The following is a 21,999-nucleotide window of genomic DNA, read 5'->3' as shown; positions in this document are numbered from 1 at the left end:
AGCAAGACCAAGCTAAGCCACAGAAAACCAGAGAGGTTAGTAACTAAGCAGATTGCAGACCCCGTGATTCTATCCACACAACTAGCAGTAGCCGTGCAGCGTACCTACGATTATTCTAGACGCCTCGACACAGCCAGAGAACTAAATAAGTCTAAAGCAAGAAAGGGGAAATCTAAACTGCCCCAGAGCAGACCTCAAAGGAATAGATAGCCCCCAAACATATATTGTCGGTAAGACAAGATGAAAACACAAACGCAGGTAGGAAAATAGGCTGAGCAAACGATGGGGCCCAAACTAACTAGACAGGACAGGAAAGGAAAGACGCTGTCTGCAATCATGCAAAAAACCCTGCAAAAAATGCCCAACACGTCTGATAGAAAAAATACTGAAGTCACTAGACTTCGCCCACTATATCAGCACTCTGGTATATTCTGAAAACAGAGCAAAGAGAGGCCAATCTAATAAGGGACAAAAACAAACTGGCACAAACAATAACATAAAGATGGAAATTCAGCACAGCCCCAGCCGGGGCTGGCTGACCACACAAAACTGAAATAGACAAAACCAAATCAAATGTGATCAATAGCGAAAGAACACATAGCTTGAGCATGCAGGGACTGAGCTGGAAACTAAGACCTCAGGAGGCAGGAAAAAATCACCAGCAGGGATAGAGGGAGTCGGCTGTCTTAAATCCAGTCAGAAACTCCCAATGTCCAATCGTCCTCCTCATTATCAGGTGGCAGGCCTCTGTTAATTAGATCAGCGCCATTACCTCCTGTAACCACCAGAGGGAGCCCGGAAAGAGAACTTGCGACCCCTCTGTCAATATAACCATCTCCACTACCTTCATCAGCAACCAAAGGTAGGCCAGAAAGTGAATTCACAACAGAGGACTATGTGGAGTGTGTTATACTCTACGAAGGACTATGGGGAGTATTTTATACTATATGGAGGACTATGCAAAGTCTATTATACTTTATGGAGGACTATGGAGAGTCTATTATACAATATAGAGGACTATGGGGAGTGTATTATAGTATATGAAGGACTAGGGGAGTACATTATACTATATGGAGGACTGGGGAGTCTATTATACTATATAGAGGACTATGGGGAGTGTATTATAGTATATGGAGGACTAGGGGAGTACATTACACTATATAGAGGACTATGGGGAGTCTATTATACTATATGGAGGACTATGGGGAGTCTATTATACTATATAGAGGACTATGGGGAGTGTATTATAGTATATGGAGGACTAGGGGAGTACATTATACTATATGGAGGAGTATGGGGAGTACATTATACTATATGGAGGACTATAAAGGTGTAATATACTATATGGAAGACTAGGGGGGAGTGTAAAATGCAGGATATTCATCAAGTGATTCGATTAGTTATGTCGGAACAAAAATCATTGTTCTCATCAGCAAAATGCTTAGTGAAAACTGCAGTTATGCTACTAAGATGATATTGTATGTGGACAGATTGATCTACTAGTAATCATTCTGTCCTCATCATTACTCCTCAGACTATGTAAAGAGGCCGGGAAACAAGCGGCGAATGACTTCAATATTGTTGATCACATGCATTTAGTGGCCTGAAATTAGCGCATGTAACTTCAACAGAAATGTTTCTGTGTGATGGTGCAATTTGATAGCTTTTGAGGTCCCATTTTAAAACCGGCCCTGTGTTCAGTTGGTAGGTAACCCCTTTAATCAATATGCTAGCCCTGTTTATGGAAGGGAAATCCTCTTATGACTAAAAATGGCTGCCTCACCTGTACACTATCTTCTTGTGGCCTATTGGGGATCACTGTATGCTATATTGAGCTTTTTCTGGCACATTATACATCTCCACGGGTTATAACTTCTTGGACTAAAGACTATTGAGTATTACACCTGATACCTTTGTTTTCTAAAAGACTTGATATTGTAATGCAAATGCTTCTGTGGCAAAAACAAATGACAATATCCATGAAATCTTATATTTCATATGAATGTAGAGTTAAATACACTGCTTTTTAATCCCATTACCATAACACCATTCTAAGTGGGCATTTAAAGACCCTTAATCTTCAACTTTTAATTAAGTTAGGCTTAAAGTGACTGCTAGCTGCCAAGTTCTCCCTCACTATGGTTAGTGATATAGTTTATTAAGCTGTTGAGGCAGAAAATTAATATAACTGCGCTGGAGGAGGACATTTGCCAATGTAATGTGATAGGAATTACTGCTACTCTATTTCTTGTCCCTTGGGTATTGGTAAAACTATGTATCGCATGTGATGTGCAGAAGTTCTGCAAGCGTTCCTGTTTAACTTTGCTGAATCTAAAACTTACCGTATGCATTATTGTAATAAATGTGCAACTATTCCTTTCTAATGTATAACTATTATTAGATGCTTCCTTTACAAGTTTGAGCAATGTTTTTAACATGCATATACAGTATATTGCTTCAATCAAAACTCCGCATCGCAGCCCAACAACCATTTTATTCTATTTATATTTCTGGATACGTCTTAATAATAATAATAATAATAATAATTTTATTTATATAGCGCCAACAAATTCCGCAGCACAGAGAAACACATAATCCAAAAGTTACTGGAGGAGTGAGGGTCCTGCTCGTTTACAATGTATAAGAAAATATTGAGGACACAATAGGTAAAAAGCGCTCATTATGTATGGTCCCGCCCTCATTATAATAAATATGGTGTAAGCATGCATCTGGACAGGTCCTCAATGGGAGATATTTGTCTCTTAGGTGGTTAGCCTCAGTGATGTGAAGCTTGGATAGCAGGTTCCAGCAACATTAGGTTGCTGCTTTGCTTTTTTTAAAGGGATTGGATTTCTGGGGCTGGGTTTTAAGAGCAGCTAGAAGAGCTGGATGGGACCAGCTGCTCCTACATCTCCAATCACGGCGTTGCAGCCAGTATATATGGGTACGTGCACACGCTGCGGATTCTGCTGCAGATTGATCGGCGCAGATTTAGCAAAATAAGCAGGTAAATCCGCAGGTCAAAAGACCTGCGGTCTATCTGCGGATTAGCCTGCGGTTTTGCCCTGCGGTTTATCACCTCTACAATGGAGGAGATGGTAAACCGCAGCGGAATCAGCAGAAATAATTGACATGTCAATTCTTTCTGCGGATTAGAAACCGCAGCAAATCCGCGTGTAAAAATCTGCACCGTCTGCACTGCGGTTTCCATTTCCCATAGGATATTATGGTACTGTACACCGCAGCAGAAACTACTGCGGATCCGCAGCAGAATCCGCAGCGTGTGCACACACCCTAAAACGCAGCTGAGCTGTCTTAGTTGTTGTCAATGAGTGAGAGGTGAAAGACGAGAGGTGAAATAGTACGTGTGAAAAAGACTTGGGCATACTAATAGATCACAGACTGCATATGACTCAACAGTGTGATGCAGCAGCAAAAAAAAGCAAACAGTTCTGGGATGTATTAAAAGAATCATAGAGTCTAGATCATGTGAAGTAATTATCCTCCTCTACTATTCCTTTGTTAGGCCTCATCTGGAATACTATGTCCAGTGGAAAAATATTCATACTGTCCCACCCACAACATAATCCATCTGTGCAATGTGGTTTTAAAAATGAACACTCGCATGATGAGACCATTCACTTTGAAAACCAGGAGAGAATAAGCTGCAGCGAGCGGGCCAATGAACTAGCCAGTAAACACTAATCAAACAACTGTGAGCTGTTATTAATAGCCAGGATATATTTTGGCTTAATGGCCCCTTCCTAGGCTATTAATATCAGCCCACAGCTGTCTGTTTAGCCACTGCTGGTTATTGAATTTAAGGTGGACCCCATGTCAATTTTTTGGGGTGGTCTCTACTAGAATAAACAGTAGATGCTAAGCAAACAGCTATGAGCTGATATTAATAGCCTGGAAACCTTTATATCGATTGGACTGTTCCCAGAAAATTAACATCAGCCCCAGCCACCGGCTTTCCCTCTGCTGATTATGAAAATTATGGGAGACCCCATGCCTTTTTTTCCATTTTTTATTAAAGAGGGGAAAGAAAGAACAGAGAGAGAAAGAAAGAAGAAAGAAACAGAGAGAAAGAAAGAGGGGACAGAAAAAAAGAACAGAGAGAGAAAAAAAGAAAGAGGGGAAAGAAAGAAAGAACAGAGAGGGAGAGAGAAAGGAAGAGGGGAAAGAAAGAACAGAGAAAGAAAAAGCAAGAAAGAGGTGAAAGAAAGAAAGAAAGAAAGAAAGAAAGACAGGGGAAAGAAAAAAACAACAGAGAGAAAGAAAGAAAGAAAGAAAGGGGAAAGAAAGAACAGAGAGAGAAAGAAAGAAGTGACAGAAATAAAGAACAGGGAGAGGGAGAAAAAAAGAAAGAGGGGAAAGAAAGAACAGAGAGAGAAAGAAAGAGGTGAAGAAAAAACAGAGAGCGAAAGAAAGAGAAATAAAGAAAGAAAGAACACAGAGAGAGAGAAAGAACAGAGAGAGAAAGAATAGAAAGAAAGAGAGGAAAGAAAGAGAACAGAGAAAGAATGAAAGAAAGGAAAAACAGAGAGAAAGAAAGATTAGAGCGAGAAAGAAAGAAAGATTACAGAGAGAAAGAAATAGGGGAAAGAAATAGAAAGAATAGAGCGAAAGAAAGAACAGAGAGAAAGAAATAAAGAGTTGAAAGAAATAAAGAACAGAGAGAAAGAAAAAGAACAGAGAGAAAGAAATAGTGGAAAAAAGAAACAGAAAAAAGAACAGAGAGAGAAAAAAGAAAGAGGAGAAAGAAAGAAAGAACAGAGAGGGAGAGAAAGAAAACAGAGAGGGAGAGAAAGAGAGGGGAAATAAATAAAAAACAGAGAAAGAAAGAACACAGAGAGAGAAAGAAATAGGGGAAAGAAAGAAAGAACAGAGAAAGATAAAGAAAGATGGGAAAGAAAGAGAACAGAGAGAGAGAAAGAACAGAGAGAGAAAGAGAAGAAAGAAAGAAAGAACAGAGAGAGAGAAAGACAGAATGAGGGGAAAGAGAACAGAGCGAGAGAAAGGAAGAACAGAGCGAGAGAAAGGAAGAACAGAGCGAGAGAAAGGAAGAACAGAGCGAGAGAAAGGAAGAACAGAGCGAGAGAAAGGAAGAACAGAGAGAAAAAAAGAACAGAGATAGAAAGAAAAAGCAGAGAGAAAAAGAAAGGAAGATTAGAGAGAGAAAGAAAGAGGGGAAAGAAAGAACAGAGAGAGAGAAAGAAGAGAGAGAAAGAGAGGAAAGAAAGAACATAGAGAGAGAAAGAAAAAAAGAAAGATTAGAGAGAGAAAGGAGAGAGAAAGAAAGATTCTATAAAGATACTATAGCAGCCTGACTCCCATTGTAGTGCCCACCTGAGCCTCCCGATGCAGGACATATCATGATCCGCTCACATGGCCGGCATCCCCGAGTCCAAGGCGATCCCGCTGTCTGGGTTGTCAGAGGACACGGTGATGGATCTGAAGCATTCCCCAAAGTGCCTCCATGATTCCGTCACAATCTCCTGAAATTACCTAATTTCCGGTCAGTTTCTAGCATGTTACTTCCGGTGGAACATCATGTGCGAATTTTAACCCCTTAATGTCCAATGACAGACACAGTCCATCATTAGACATATCCCCTGCTTTGATGAGGGCTCCGGCGCTGAGCCCACATCAAAACCGAGACATGTCAGCTGTTATGAACCGCTGACATGTGCCCGCAATAGGCGCGAGCGGAATCACCGTCCGCCCGCGCCTATTAACTAGTTAAATCCCACTGAGAGCGGGCATTTAAATAGCATTTCCGGCCGCCGGGCCGGAAATGACCTCATCGCCGACCCCCGTCATGTGATCGGGGGTCGGCGTCATGTTGCCTGGACAACCAGAGGTCTCTATGAGACCTCTATGGTTGTTCCAGGCATATGGCTTTCAGCGCCACCCGGCATGGAAAAAATAAGCCCTCACCCGACCCCAGATCATGAAAAATGGAGATGCTTCGGGTCTCGGAAAATTGCGCAAACTTTTTTTTTTTTTTTTTAGCAAACTTTGGAATTTTTTTTCACCACTTAGATAAAAGAGGACATAGACATGTTTAGTGTCTATGAACTCGTAATGACCTAGAGAATTATAATGGCAGGTCAGATTTAGCATCTAGTGAACCTAGCAAAAAAGCCAAGCAAAAAACAAGTGTGGGACTGCACTTTTTTTGCAATTTCACCGCACTTGGAATTTTTTTCCTGTTTTCGAGTTCACGAAATAGTAAAACCAATGGTGTCATTTAAAAGTACAACTCCTCTCGCAAAAAATAAGCCCTCACATGGCCATACAGACAGAAAAATAAAAAAGTTATGACTCTGGAAAGAAGGGGAGCAAAAAACAAATGCAAAAAAATCGAAAAAGAGTCCGTGGGCAGTTGAGCGAAACAGGTCGGTCAGATTCAAAAGTCGCCAACTTTCGCCAAAGTCGGGTTTCATGAAACGAAACCCGACCACAGTGTGAAGTCGGGCATGCGGTCGGCAACCCAAGTACCAAAGTCAGGTTTCACCGAATGCTTGCACGTGACTTTTTTCAGCCAATGAGAGAAGCGTAGCGTAGCTGGAGTGGGAGAGAGAGAGAAGAGAGAGAGATTTTGCCGCCTCTCGGGTTAAAATTCATGCCAGGTGTGTTTACAGTCCTCCACTCACTGCCGACTTTTCTCCCCATTGACTTGCATTGGGTTTCGTGTTTCACGACTTTTTACCTATAGTCGGCCAATTTTGTTCGACTCGACTTTTAAGAAAGTCGGGTTTCATGAAACCCGACTCGACCCTAAAAAAGGCAAAGTCGCTCATCTCTATCCGTGGGAAAAGCTACCGGCCGGGGCAGACTCTCTCTCAAAATCGGGACTGTCCAGCTGGGAGGTATGGATGCTCCCCACCATACACCTTGTACACGTATGGCTCCGCACACCTCATACACACGGTTCCGCTTTTTATGTCTCGTACACACACAGCTCCGCTATGAACACCTCGCACACACCCGGCTCCACTCAGTACACACATGACTCCACTCTGTAAACCTTGTACACATGCGGCTCTGCTCCGTACACCTTTTACACACGTGGCCACGCTCTGTACACCTTGTACACACATGGCTCCACTCCGTAAACCTTGCACACATGCGGCTTTGCTCCATACACCTCGTACACACGCGGTTCCACTCCATACACACGTGGCTCCACTCCGTACACACATGGTTCTGCTGCATACACACACGGCTCTGCTCCGCACACACATGCTCAGCTCCGTACACTTCAGACACACAGGGCTCTGTTTTGTATGCCCCAAACACACACATCTCCACTCCGCACAACCCTTAGACACACGGCTCCGCTCCGTACACCTTTTACACACGTGGCCACGCTCTGTACACCTTGTACACACATGGCTCCACTCCGTAAACCTTGCACACATGCGGCTTTGCTCCATACACCTCGTACACACGCGGTTCCACTCCATACACACGTGGCTCCACTCCGTACACACATGGTTCTGCTGCATACACACACGGCTCTGCTCCGCACACACATGGCTCAGCTCCGTACACTTCAGACACACAGGGCTCCGTTTTGTATGCCCCATACACACACATCTCCTCTCCGCACAACCCTTACACACACGGCTCCACTCCGCACAACTCTTACACACACGGCTCCGCTCCGTACACCCCGTACACACGCGGCTCCGCTCCGTACACCCCGTACACACGCGGCTCCGCTCCGTACACCCCGTACACACGCGGCTCCGCTCCGTACACCCCGTACACACGCGGCTCCGCACACCCCGTACACACGCGGCTCCGCTCCATACACCCCGTACACACGCGGCTCCGCTCCGTACACCCCGTACACCCGCGGCTCCACTCCGTACACCCCGTACACACGCGGCTCCACTCCGTACACCCCGTACACACGCGGCTCCACTCCGTACACACGCGGCTCCACTCTGTACACACGCGGCTCCGCTCTGTACACACGCAGCTCTGCTCCGTACACACGTTGCTCCGCTCCGTACACCTCGTACACACGCGGCTCCACTCCGTACACCCCGTACACACACGGCTCCGCTCTGTACACACGTTGCTCCGCACACCTCATACACGCGGCTCCACTCTGTACACCTCGCACACACATGGCTCCACTCCGTACACACGCGGCTCAACTCTGTACACCCCGTACACAGGCGGCTCCACTCTGTACACCCCGTACACACACGGCTCCGCTCTGTACACACGCAGCTCTGCTCCGTACACCTCGTACACACGCGGCTCCACTCTGTACACCCCGTACACACGCGGCTCCACTCTGTACACCCCATACACACACGGCTCCGCTCTGTACACACGCAGCTCTGCTCCGTACACACGTTGCTCCGCTCCGTACACCTCGTACACACGCGGCTCCACTCCGTACACCCCGTACACACACGGCTCTGCTCTGTACACACGTTGCTCCGCACACCTCATACACGCGGCTCCACTCTGTACACCTCGCACACACATGGCTCCACTCCGTACACACGCGGCTCCACTCTGTACACCCCGTACACACACGGCTCCGCTCTGTACACACACAGCTCTGCTCCGTACACCTCGTACACACGCGGCTCCACTCTGTACACCCCGTACACACGCGGCTGCACTCTGTACACCCCGTACACACACGGCTCCGCTCTGTACACACGCAGCTCTGCTCCGTACACACGTTGCTCCGCTCCGTACACCTCGTACACACGCGGCTCCACTCTGTACAACCCATACACACACGGCTCCGCTCTGTACACACGTTGCTCCGCACACCTCATACACACGCGGCTCCACTCTGTACACCCCGTACACACGCGGCTCCGCTCCGTACACCCCGTACACACGCGGCTCCGCTCCGTACACCCCGTACACACGCGGCTCCGCTCCGTACACCCCGTACACACGCGGCTCCGCTCCGTACACCCCGTACACATGCGGCTCCGCTCCGTACACCCCGTACACCCGCGGCTCCACTCCGTACACCCCGTACACACGCGGCTCCACTCCGTACACCCCGTACACACGCGGCTCCACTCCGTACACCCCGTACACACGCGGCTCCACTCCGTACACCCCGTACACACGCGGCTCCACTCTGTACACCACGTACACACGCGGCTCCGCTCTGTACACACGCAGCTCTGCTCCGTACACACGTTGCTACGCTCCGTACACCTCGTACACACGCGGCTCCACTCCGTACACCCCGTACACACACGGCTCCGCTCTGTACACACGTTGCTCCGCACACCTCATACACGCGGCTCCACTCTGTACACCTCGCACACACATGGCTCCACTCCGTACACACGCGGCTCAACTCTGTACACCCCGTACACAGGCGGCTCCACTCTGTACACCCCGTACACACACGGCTCCGCTCTGTACACACGCAGCTCTGCTCCGTACACCTCGTACACACGCGGCTCCACTCTGTACACCCCGTACACACGCGGCTCCACTCTGTACACCCCATACACACACGGCTCCGCTCTGTACACACGCAGCTCTGCTCCGTACACACGTTGCTCCGCTCCGTACACCTCGTACACACGCGGCTCCACTCCGTACACCCCGTACACACACGGCTCCGCTCTGTACACACGTTGCTCCGCACACCTCATACACGCGGCTCCACTCTGTACACCTCGCACACACATGGCTCCACTCCGTACACACGCGGCTCCACTCTGTACACCCCGTACACACACGGCTCCGCTCTGTACACACACAGCTCTGCTCCGTACACCTCGTACACACGCGGCTCCACTCTGTACACCCCGTACACACGCGGCTGCACTCTGTACACCCCGTACACACACGGCTCCGCTCTGTACACACGCAGCTCTGCTCCGTACACACGTTGCTCCGCTCCGTACACCTCGTACACACGCGGCTCCACTCTGTACACCCCATACACACACGGCTCCGCTCTGTACACACGTTGCTCCGCACACCTCATACACACGCGGCTCCACTCTGTACACCTCGCACACACATGGCTCCACTCCGTACACACGCGGCTCCACTCTGTACACCCCGTACACACGCGGCTCCACTCTGTACACCCCGTACACACACGGCTCCGCTCTGTACACACGCAGCTCTGCTCCGTACACCTCGTACAAACGCGGCTCCACTCTGTACACCCCGTACACACACGGCTCCGCTCTGTTCACACGCAGCTCTGCTCCGTACACACGTTGCTCCACTCCGTACACCTCGTACACACGCGGCTCCACTCCGTACACCCCGTACACACACGGCTCCGCTCTGTACACACGTTGCTCCGCACACCTCGTACACACGCGGCTCCACTCTGTACACCTCGCACACACATGGCTCCACTCCGTACACACGCGGCTCCACTCTGTACACCCCGTACACATGCGGCTCCACTCTGTACACCCCGTACACATGCGGCTCCGCTCTGTACACACGCAGCTCTGCTCCGTACACACGTTGCTCCGCTCCGTACACCTCGTACACACGCGGCTCCACTCCGTACACCCCGTACACACACGGCTCCGCTCTGTACACATGTTGCTCCGCACACCTCATACACACGCGGCTCCACTCTGTACACCTCGCACACACATGGCTCCACTCCGTACACACATGGCTCCACGCCGTAAACCTCGTACACATGCGGCTCTGCTCTTACACCTTTTACACACGTGGCCACGCTCTGTACTGCTTGTAGACACGGCTCTGCTCCGTAAACCTTGTACACATGTGGTTTTGCTCCATACACCTCGCACACACGCGGTCCCGCTCCGCACACCTCGCACACGTGCGGCTCCACTCCATACACCTCCCACACATGCAGCTCTGCTCCATACACCTCGCACACATGCGGCTCTGCTCCATACACCTCATACATGCATGGCTCTGCTGCGTACACCTCGCAAACACATGGCTTTGCTCCGTACACCTCGCAAACACATGGCTCTGCTGCGTACACCTCGCAAACACATGGCTCTGCTTCGTACACCTCGCACACATGCAGCTCTGCTACATCCACCCTGTAATCCCCCCCTGACCCCACACATAAAACTTCCCTTATTCAGCAAGCAGCACAGCAGAGTCTTGCATAGTACGCTGAGGCCCCTGATCATGTGACCTCGACTCCTCCCCTCCTGTGACCTCATCACAGGTCCTATGCGGAGAAGCGAGCAGAGCAGTGATGGAAATGATCGATAGACCGACGGCTGATAAGCACAGGAACTGTGATGAGGTCACAGGAAGGGAGGAGTCAGGGGTCACTTGATCAGCGAGCCCTGACTCCTTCCCTCCTGTGACCTCATCAATTACAAGGCTCTGCATGCTACCAGCAGCACCAGCGTGAAGAGGGCGAGGCTAAATTGTAGGTGCTGGCTGCATTGCAAGTTATCTGACTGACTGCAGGGGGCGGCGCCGACGGCTCAAATTGCCCCATTATAGATGTGGCCCTGGCAAGGAGAGCAATACTGAACTTATCAGAAAAGGAGATTTACAAAAAAACATTTAAATGTAAAACATAAAGTTTATTGATGAAAACTTAAACATTGTTAAAAAATGCATATAACAAGGAATGCATGGTGAAGACAGTGTCCGGTCAGAAAGAAAGAGCACCGCAGCTAATGGGAAAATAAGGTGTAACTGTCAAAATGGAGATGCACAAATAGTAAAAAAAGAATATAACAATGTGCACATATGTGTGAGAAACTATACCCAATTTGTTACTGGTGAGTAAAATTACCCAAAATACCAAGGGGGAAACTAACACATAAAGCATGAGCAAGGTGGAAGAAAAAAAATGATAATGAAGATTGTGCAGAGCTTAGATTACCTGAAAGCTGTGGTGCCACCACCCCAACGAGCTGCAGTACCTTCTTCTGGGGGAGTGGCATCACAGATATCAGAAGGAGATTAAATAGTAGACATGGACCAATGATGAATCATGGCTTAAGCCGCACCAATGTATCGTTGTCCTTTATTGTACCACCGGCTCCTCCGGAAGTTAGCATGACCAAAGGCGTCATCAGGAGGGGAGTGCGCATCGCATACAGGACCGCCTACATGATCACATGAGTGGGTCTGCAGTCACACGGTCACCCCTGCTCCGAGGGAGACGCTGTCAATGATGCCACGCAACGGAGCGAGAGCGGACATGTGCACTGGACAGCCGGGTAAGTATATTGCGATCCTAAGTCATAACAAAACCGGAGAAGCTAAAAGCCTCAAAATAGAAGAGCAAAGAATCAATAACGTTTAGACATAAAGTCAGAAATTTTGTGTAAGCAGGTGAAAGGGTGAATAATTATATAATGATGAAAAATAAGCTAGAATAGCAGTGATTACATAAAAAATGTGTAATAAGCAATAAAATAAAATGAGATATTATATAGTTAACATAGTATAATGTTGAAAAACATGAAATACACCAAACAGCACAGAAAAATAATTAATATGCTGGATTAAATACCATAAAAATGCATAAGATTCACACACTGGAGATGGAATTATTAAAATATTAAAATAAAGTGCAATGCATAATAGATACAATGTTATTATATACTTGAACAAAATTATTAGCTGTCCAGGTGAATGTGACATGCCGGTGATTCACCATTTGATTGGTCCGATGGTCTTTATTCCAAAGATAAAGAAGGAGTAGAAAAGGTGATTATATGCACTAAGGAATAAAAACATCCTATGTACCATCCTAAGCCAACCTGTTCCTGGGGCTGTGGGAGAGAGATCTGTTCTCGTCTGATCGGGGTCCATCAATGAAGCGGGTCGTACTTTGGACCCGCTACATCGATGACATTTTCCTGATTTGGCGAGGTACACCCGGTGATCTTGAGATGTTATATGCATTTCTTTAGCAATGTTTTAATTTTCATCAATAAACTTTCTGATTTATATTTAAAATTTTTTGTGCATCTCCTTTTCTTATAAGTTCACCATATGTTAGGTTTTATTGTATGGAATGATGTTGTTTGATTTGGATGCTCATAGGGCCACTTGAATCTCCACTGGAATTGGCAACCAGAGTCAAATCCTGACAGTGAGTATATTTAGTATTTGGCATGCTACAGTGCATAATTTTAAAATTAATGTCCCTAATATAAATATAGATTTAGCAACCCTTACTTGTCAGACGGCACTTTATTTATACAGCCAAGTATTATGTAATCTGAAACGTTATAGATTGTTACATGTGTAGGTACAAGAACAGAACCAATAATAATACAGGAGCACATCACCAGAACCACTCTCAGTACATGTATACATCACCAGAACCATCATTAGTACTTGAGTATATCACCATACAGCAATCAACTGCTATGTCAGATTAGCTCTATATCTAATCGTTTTTCATGGACCTACAACTTCCACTATGTCCCTAAAGAGCTTGTCCAGACTTGGGGTTCAAGTCTGCGGTCACTTTGTGTGGCTGAAGACTTGTGAACCCTCACAACGTGCACACTGCATGCTGTCAGTATTCTCTTGTGCCAGAAGCGAGGCTACCACATCTAGTCAGCACATGACTACATGCATACAAATCCAAGTGCCATGATGAATTTTCATATCCATAGATGGCCTCTGCAGACTTCCATCTTCTCCAGTCTTCTACATCTCATTCCAACAAAGTGCCCTTAAAAATAATGTCTTTATAGTGCTCCTGAATAAAAAAAATCTGCCATATGCTGTGTTCCTGATTGCACCTCAGTTTGCTCCCTGGACAAAATGACTCCCACACTGCTCTTCTTATGATTCTTATGGTACATAGACAGCACACTTTTCTTTTATGGGATATAACTTCCTCACTTTCCGCCCTTATTAGCTATATCAGTCACACTGTCAAAATCTTCAGGGTCCCACCCATGCTGCAGCCTTTGCATATTGGGCACCCATCTCACACTTTCCCCCCTTTACATACTTTCCACCAAACTGCCACCAATAATACTGTCCTTCTTACTGTCCCTACACACTGTGCCCCCGGCATACTGTCCAGTCTCTATAGTGTGCTCGCTCATCATACTTTTTCCCCCTGTGCATAATGTACCATCCATACTTTGTCCTCACTGCCCCCCATCCTGCCCCTTCTCTATACTATGTCCCATTTTGTAGCCTCACACTGTGTCCTCCCACTGTCTCATTAATGTACACTCTGTACCCTATCTTGACTGAAAAAAACAGAAATGTAGCAATTTTTGCAAATTTTTTAAAAAAGAAACACTGAAATATCACATGGTCATAAGTATTCAGACCCTTTGCTCAGACACTCATATTTAAGTCACATGCTGTCCAATTCCTTGTGATCCTCCTTGAGATGGTTCTACTCCTTCATTGACAACCAGCTGTGTTTAATAAAAACTGATAGGACTTGATTTGTAAAGGCACACACCTGTCTATATAAGATCTCACAACTCACAGTGCATGTCAGACCAAATGGGAATCATGAGGTCAAAGGAACTGGCCAAGGAGCACAGAGACAGAATTGTGGCTAGGCACAGATCTGGCCAAGGTTACAAAAGAATTTCTGCAGTACTCAAGGTTCCTAAGAGCACAGTGGCCTCCATAATCCTTAAATGGAAGTTTAGGATCACATTCACCAGAAGTCTTCCTAGATCCGGCCGTCCAGCCAAACTGAGCAATTGTAGGCTAAGAGTCTTGGTAAGAGAGGTAAAGAAGAACCCCAAGATCACTGTGGCTGAGCTCCACAGATGCATTAGGGAGATGGGAGAAAGTTCCACAAAGTCAACTATCACGGCAGCCCTCCACCAGTCAGGCCTTTATGGCAGAGTGGCCCTATGGAAGCCACTCCTCAGTGCCAGACATATGAAAGCCCTCATATAATTTGCTAAAAAACACATGAAGGACTCCTTGACTATGAGAAATAAGATTCTCTGGTCTGATGAGACAAAGATAGAACTTTTTGGTGATAATTCTAAGTGGTATGTGTGGAGAAAACCAGGCACTGCTCATCACCTGCCCAATACAATCCCAACAGTGAAACATGGTGGTGGCAGCATCATGCTACGGGGGTATTTTTCAGCTGCAGAGACAGGAGGACTGGTTGCAATTGAAGGAAACATGAATGCCACCAAGCACAGAGATATCCTGGATGAAAACCTCTTCCAGAGTGCTCTGGACCTCAGACTTGGCCAAAGGTTCACCTTCCAACAAGACAATGACCCTAAGCACACAGCTAAAATACCTTCAGAAGAACTCTGTGACCATTCTTGACTTGCCCAGCCAGAGCCCTGGAGAGACCTAAAAATGGCTGTCTATGTCTACCAACGTTCACCATCCAACCTGATGGATCTGCAAGGAAGAATGGCAGAGGATCCCCAAATCCAGGTGTGAAAAACTTGTTGCATCATTCCCAAGAAGACACATGGCTGTACTAGCTCAAAAGGGTGCTTCTACTCACTACTGAGCAAAGGGTCTGAATACTTATGATCATGTGATATTTCAGTTCTTCTTTTTTAATAAATTTGCAAAAATTTCTACATTTCTATTTTTTTTTCAGTCAAGATGGGGTGCAAATGGCTGCAATCAAAGAGTGAAGAATTTAAAGGGGTCTGAATACTTTCTGTTCCCACTGTATTTCTCCCACACAGTAAAACTCCCCTGTACCTTCGGCTCTATTGAAGTGCTTACCTTCCCAGCGCCTTCTCTTGCTCTGCGGCACAAAATTTCCATCATCAAGTGACCTCATCGCGCAGCTATATGTCATTTTGACATCGAAAGTGCCGATGGTCAGAGATTCAGTTGTATTCATGTCTAAATGAGGAAAGTATCATTGACAGCAGGGAGAAGGCCTGTTGCCTGTTCTTTAAGCTGTCTGCCAATTTAACAACTGGCTCAGAAAATGTCAAAACTGACAATTTTTTCATTACTTTAACACCATTTTTGTGTGGGGTTGTTAATGAAAATGAAAAAAATGGATGTAAAAACACCCTCAACCATTTTTACCATCGTGATTTTACAATGCATTTTAGATACTCCTGTGTTTACAGGTGAAAAACTTCAAAAAAACTTTGACCTGCAATACCAGAATGCGAGAAACAGTATTACAAAAGACAATATTTGCTGTAAAAAAAGTATGCTAATTGCAGCTTATTAGCATAATTTTTTTAGGTGCTTAAAGGGTTATTGAGAAAAAGGTTAACTTATGTCCATGAAGCAGACTAGCATTTGTTCGACCTCTGTTGCATTAATTGTCTAGGGTACTTCCAGAAAGAGTGGTTGGGATTGCAGAGCACCAATTTTGGGATTGCCGGGGACTCCTGGAGATCAAGTTATCCCATATCCTGTTTTGTTTTTTCTTTCCTTTTTTTTGTGGGGAGTGGTAAAACTCCGTAATGCATTTTGTGTTTGCTTAGTAAAAGATGCAGGGAGTGAAGGAAAATCACACATCACAGATTTTCCTCCTTTCCCTCCAGGGTGATTCAGACTACTAGAGTCACTCTAAAAATATTAGTAACTAGCTGAAGAGCCCGGCGCTGCCCGGGCATAGTAACTAAGGCACCAGAAACGCCTTGAGAACACAAGCATCTATATCTTCTATGCTGGCATTTTGACTCGTCTTCCCAGTGCCTGACACGGCTTTCAGCCAGGTCGACCGCCTTCCCTCCTCCACGCACGGTGACTGTACGCTACCTGACCACTTATTACCTGAGACTGAGGACCATAGCTGCTCTCACAGACCGGTGTCCCCGACTAGGTCCATCACGCTCACCACTGCTGATCCTCTTCACCATCCTGTACTCGAGGGCGCGTTTGTGGCCTACTCTCCGGGATCCCACACTACGCACTCAGTGCCAGAGTGCTTCACCTGTTCCCCTTCGTGTACCAGGACTGAGAGTCTTCGCCAGGAAAATCCAAAGAGCACTGCTTCAGGAGAGAGACTGTGCAGTAACTTCATCCGGGACCGTTTCAACGCCATCTCGCGACAATCTTCACCACCAGCGAGGACTCTTCCAACCTCCCTCCATCTAGGAGCTACGAACTGACAAGTTAATACGTTTAATTTGCTGACTCTTTTCTCTGCATAGTGTTTACTGCATATTGTCTGTGTACGGCATACTGTTTAAAGTTGTTTCCCGTGCTCCGCTTCTGTTATTCTTGCATAAAACTCCTGTTAACTCTTGGTTTGCCTCGTGCTCGTCACTGCATCCCGCATTCCTGCTAGTATACTTCATAATTCTAAATCAATCACACTTCTATGAAATCAACCTGTCCAGTTATCAATCAACACTGACTGTGAATCAATTCCTCCTGCTGTTGTACAAATGGAACAGACAACAAGTAGAAATGATAGGCAAATAGAAAAGACAACTCCTATAAAGGAATCGTTCTGCAGGGGGTGACCACAGACAATTTCTCTGTTCTTATCCTTTTTGGCTGTTGTTTTGGTCACTTTTGCATTTTCTCATTGCTCTCACCCCTATAGGTACTGTACAGAAGCATGAGGCGATGTCTACAACCCACAGAAGTTGCTCAGGTAGTGCAGCTTATTAAGGATGGCACATCAATTAGAGCTGTAGCAAGAAGGGTGGCTGGGTCTGTCAGCAGTGTTCAGAGCATGGAGTAGAAACCAGGAGATAGGCCAGTACTAGTGTTGAGCATTCCGATACCGCAAGTATCGGGTATCGGCCGATACTTGCTGTATCGGAATTCCGATACCGACTTCCGATATTTTTTCAATATCGGAATTCGGCATCGGAATCGGAAGTTCAGTTGATTGACGGCCTGACGTCATCATGATGCGCGGTGTGTGCGCATCATGATGCGCCGTCATTTCGGGCCTTCCGGGGGTCTCTGCCGGCCTGCCGGGGGGCTGTGTGGACTGCCCGGGGTCTGTACCGGCCTGCCGGGGGGCTGTGCCGGCCTGCCGATGGTCTGTGCACCCTGTGGGGGTCTGTACCGGCCTGCCGGGGGGCTGTGCCGGCCTGCCGGTGGTCTGTGCACCCTGTGGGGGTCTGTACCGGCCTGCCGGGGGGCTGTGCCGGCCTGCCGGGGGGCTGTGCTGATGTCCGGGGGTCTGTGCAAGCATCGTCCGATGGGACTACAAGTCCCATCGGGCGATGCCTGCTACCATGACAGTGATTGACACATTAGCCAATGATGGGACAGTAGTAGTCCCATCATCCGGCTAATGTGTTAAATGTTAAAAAAAAAAAAAAAAAAAAAATACTACATACATACTACATGCATGCTACATACATACTACATGCTACATACATACTACATATATACTACATACATACTACATACATGCTACATACATACTACATGCATGCTACATACATACTACATGCTACATACATACTACATGCATGCTACATACATACTACATATATACTACATACATACTACATACATGCTACATACATACTGCATGCTACATACATACTACATACATACTACATACATACTACATGCATGCTACATACATACTACATATATACTACATGCATGCTACATACATACTACATGCTACATACATACTACATATATACTACATACATACTACATACATGCTACATACATACTGCATACTACATACATACTACATGCATGCTACATACATACTACATATATACTACATACATACTACATACATGCTACATACATACTACATGCTACATACATACTACATGCATGCTACATACATACTACATGCATGCTACATACATACTACATGCATGCTACATGCATGCTACATACATACTACATGCTACATACATACCACATACATACTACATACATACTACATACTACATATATACTACATGCATGCTACATACATACTACATGCTACATACATACCACATACATACTACATACATACTACATACATACTACATGCAACATACATACTACATATATACTACATGCATGCTACATACATACTACATGCTACATACATACCACATACATACTACATACATACTACATGCTACATACATACTACATATATACTACATGCATGCTACATACATACTACATGCAACATACATACCACATACATACTACATACATACTACATACATACTACATGCTACATACATACTACATATATACTACATGCATGCTACATACATACTACATGCTACATACATACCACATACATACTACATACATGCTACATATATACTACATGCATGCTACATACATACTACATATATACTACATGCATGCTACATACATACTACATGCTACATGCATGCTACATACATACTACATACATACTACATGCTACATACATACCACATATATACTACATACATACAATACATTCATACAATACATACATAGACATACAGTACATATAACATAGAGTAACATACTTACCAATACTTGTCACATTGTTCCCCGAAGCCATTGTCTTTTCCGGAATAAATATTAACATAACAAACCACAAAAATACTCACCCACGATCCGAAGCAGTCCACGAGTGTGTCCCACGACGATCTTGGGTAGAGAACTGCAGCATCAGATGATGCTGCCGTTCTCTACGGGCTGCAGGAATCCAATGACGGAAGGTAGGTATCCTTCCGCACTGTATTCCTCCGCCACTTAAAAAAAAAAAAGTCCCTAGTCTCACTTTATGCCATTGCTGCGTGGGAATTTCCCACACAGCAATGGCATAAAGTGAGACTAGGGACTTTTTTTTTTTTTAAGTGGCGGAGGAATACAGTGCGGAAGGATACCTACCTTCCGTCATTGGATTCCTGCAGCCCGTAGAGAACGGCAGCAACAGCTGATGCTGCAGTTCTCTACCCAAGATCGTCGTGGGACACACTCGTGGACTGCTTCGGATCGTGGGTGAGTATTTTTGTGGTTTGTTATGTTAATATTTATTCCGGAAAAGACAATGGCTTCGGGGAACAATGTGACAAGTATTGGTAAGTATGTTACTCTATGTTATATGTACTGTATGTCTATGTATGTATTGTATGAATGTATTGTATGTATGTAGTATATATGTGGTATGTATGTAGCATGTAGTATGTATGTAGTATGTATGTAGCATGCATGTAGCATGCAGTATGTATGTAGCATGCATGTAGTATATATGTAGTATGTATGTGGTATGTATGTAGCATGTAGTATGTATGTAGCATGCATGTAGTATGTATGTAGCATGCATGTAGTATATATGTAGTATGTATGTAGCATGTAGTATGTAGCATGCATGTAGTATATATGTAGTATGTATGTAGCATGTAGTATGTATGTAGCATGCATGTAGTATATATGTAGTATATATGTAGCATGTAGTATGTATGTAGCATGCATGTAGTATGTATGTAGCATGCATGTAGTATGTATATGGTATGTATGTAGCATGTAGTATGTATGTAGCATGCATGTAGTATATATGTGTTATGTATGTGGTATGTATGTAGCATGCATGTAGTATATATGTAGTATGTAGCATGTAGTATGCATGTAGCATGCATGTAGTATATATGTATGTATGTAGCATGTAGTATGTAGCATGCATGTAGTATATATGTAGTATGTAGCATGTAGTATGTATGTAGCATGCATGTAGTATATATGTGTTATGTATGTAGCATGTAGCATGCATGTAGCATGCATGTAGTATGTATGTAGTATATATGTGGTATGTATGTAGCATGCAGTATGTATGTAGCATGCATGTAGTATATATGTAGTATGTATGTTGCATGTAGTATTTATGTAGTATGAATGTAGCATGTATGTAGTATGTAGTATGAATGTAGCATGTATGTAGTATGCATGTTGTATGTATGTAGCATGTAATTTTTTTTTTTTTTTTTTTTTTTTACATTTAACACATTAGCCGGATGATGGGACTACAACTGTCCCATCATTGGCTAATGTGTCAATCACTGTCATGGTAGCAGGCATCGCCCGATGGGACTTGTAGTCCCATCGGACGATGCCTGCACAGACCCCCGGAGCCTGCACAGCCCCCACGGCAGGCCGGCACAGCCCCCCGGAGCCTGCACAGCCCCCCGGCAGGCCGGCACAGCCCCCCGGAGCCTGCACAGACCACCGGCAGGCCGGCACAGACCACCGGAGCCTGCACAGACCCCCTGGCAGGCCGGCACAGCCCCCCGAAAGGCCCGTACAGACCCCAGAGAGGCTGTACAAGGGCAGGAAAGGGTTTTTCTTATTCCGATACCGGAAGTCCCATAGACTTGAATGGGACTTCCGGTATCGGAATCGGCGATACCGATACTTTTTTTAAAGATCGGCCGATACCATCCGATACGATACTTTGAAGTATCGGACGGTATCGCTCAACTCTAGCCAGTACACCAGCAGATGTGGAGGGGACCTTGGTGGGCAACAACCCAGGAATAGGACTGTTTCCTCCTCCTTTGTGCAAGGATAAACAGGAGGAGCAGTGCCAGAGCCCTGCAAAATGACCCTCAGCAGGCCACTAACATCCATGTGTCTGCTCAATCTGTCAGAAAGAGACTCCATGATGGTGGAATGAGGGCCCAACATCAATAAGTGGGTGTTCTGAATACAGCCCAGCACCAAGCAGGTTGATTGGCATTTGCCAGAGAACACCAATATTGGCAGATTCGACATTGGCGCTCTGTGTGCTTCACGGATGAGAGCAGGTTCACACTGAGCACATATGATATACGTGACAGAGTCTGGAGACGTTGTGGAGAACATTCTGCTGCCTGCAACATCCTCCAGTATGACCGATTTGGCAGTGGTTCAGTAGTGGTGTGGTGAGGCATCCTGACTGCCATTAGGTACCGGGATGAGATCCTCATACTCATTGTGAGACCATATGCAGATGCAGTGGGTCCTGGGTTTCTTCTGATGCATGATAATGCTAGGTCTCATGTGGCTGAAGTGTGTCAGCAGGCATTGATGAAGGCATTGATACTATGGACTGGCCTGCCTGTTTCTCAGACCTGAATCCTATTGAGCATGTTTTGG

Source organism: Dendrobates tinctorius, unplaced genomic scaffold (assembly GCF_039654945.1).
Source record: "Dendrobates tinctorius isolate UK_male_01 unplaced genomic scaffold, ASM3965494v1 ptg000165l, whole genome shotgun sequence".
Lineage (NCBI taxonomy): Eukaryota > Metazoa > Chordata > Amphibia > Anura > Dendrobatidae > Dendrobates > Dendrobates tinctorius.
Note: the sequence above shows the minus strand (reverse complement) of the source record.